Here is a 1,964-nt window from a genome sequence, read left to right as displayed (position 1 = left end):
TAGCAAACAGAAGAACAAGAAGAACATACTTCCAGAACTTATGTCCAAATGCATGTCTATCTTCATCTTTCAAATGATTGTTGGTCATTTTTGTGCAATGAACTAAACTGAGTGCTTGACATTTCTTCTTCATATCTGCTATGTAGTCATTTTCATTTCCTGTGGTGTCTTGTGAGCCTGCAGGTGAATCAAACACAGTGACAGGTACACCTTCAAGGTCTGCTCTGTAATCTTGAACTGTGGCTGTGCATCTCCCAGCACTAGCTCCCTCTTTAGCTACAGTTGCTCCCAGTAGTCCATTGACTAGTGTGGACTTTCTTTCTCCTGTCTTTCCTGTCACTAAGAGCCTCAGCCCCTGACTATCATCTGAATCTTTGTCCCAGGCTCTCTTTAATAATGACCCAATGTGTGTCCCGATTTTTCCAGCAACCTTGTAGAGGCGGCGGCCATGCAGCCAGTAGCCATGATAATTATATCCCGAGTTATATCCACAAGAAGTGAAGATTGAAGGAAAAGGTAATACTGAAGCCTCGTCCTTGACTGAAACAACGAAGTCAACAATAATTGGGGCGAGCCTGAGCGAGATCAAGAGTTTGTACAGTACATACAGTACAGGAGCCGTGTGGTGACTGTCACAATGAATGATAAAAATGGCGGCTATCAATTTGCAGCAAAAACGGTCAACAAGTCTGAGATAAGACTAAATTGCTGTCCAAAGACTTCTCTAGCAAGAAAAAGGTTACAAAAGCAGTTATACATACTTTCTTTTTTATATAAAGGACTTTGATAAGTTGAATGCAAGTGAGAAAGCTGCATGTCTAGCTGTAGCTATGCATAATGTCTATAGCCTAGGTGATGTTTCTTCTCTAGCAGCAGCCTAGGTTAACAAAGCAAATGTAGTGATGTACAATCTTCTTTGCTCAGTGACAGCTTCTAACCTATCTTATACTTTAATGCTATAAGCAATTGCTGCAGTTTTAAGTGATGAAGTGTTAGAGATAATGACTGCATCATTATCAGTACTGCACTATGATGTATTTAGGCATGTGCAATTGCTTTGATCATACATTTACAGCACTATAGCTTGCATGCTTAGGCTTGCCCCTTTAATGTTTTACATTCTTCTAGTGTATGAATGAAAATTGAAAGACAGCAGAGTCAGAGTGCAGGCAGCTGTGCAATGCGGTGGTTATCAATTATGTATATATAAATTTATAAATAGACTATCTATACAAATTTTGAAAAGCAGTGGCAAATAAAGCTTCTGAAATACAGTGAGTTCTAAGTTCTATTTCATCAGTCAATTAAAACAGGTCAGTTGTATATGTGTCAACCAGTGACCTAAAAGATCAATGTCTTGTCATTTATCATTAATTTTAATAAAAGTATACTTTGTATGTTCTTGGTAGCATCTTCAGCAGAAATATCAGTCGAAGATGTAAATGTCATGCTATAGACTTTGTTTGGATTCATTAAAAACCCATTATCACTGACAGTACAATCAAGAAGTATAGAATTAACAAATAATTTGTGAAAGAGAATCTCACCTGAAATATCCTTCCAAACTCCACTATCCAACATCACATAAACTGCAGCTACATCAAATTGGAGACTGAACTACACATGTATTATTACCAAGAAATTATTTAGTTGAAATGACTACATACTACAATGCTATATAAACTTACTGAATACTTCATTTGAAGATAAGGACTCATATTACTGATTGATATTTTAGCTTGAGGAAGATTAGCTTTTGTAAAATTTCCAGGAAAGAAATACATTGAAGCAAAGATCTTGTTATCTGATCCATCAGCTATCAAAATATGGATAAGCATTTCCATGACTAGTAGTAGATAAATACTATACTGATTCCTATCCATACAATGACTCATCAGGTTCTTTCAATACTTACTTTAGGAGGGCTGACAGGTACCATTGGGTTCAAAGGAAGGAGTGAGAGT

This window comes from Amphimedon queenslandica, unplaced genomic scaffold (genome assembly GCF_000090795.2).
Source record: "Amphimedon queenslandica unplaced genomic scaffold, v1.1 AMPQUscaffold_13203, whole genome shotgun sequence".
NCBI lineage: Eukaryota > Metazoa > Porifera > Demospongiae > Haplosclerida > Niphatidae > Amphimedon > Amphimedon queenslandica.
This window is presented reverse-complemented; position numbering follows the sequence as displayed.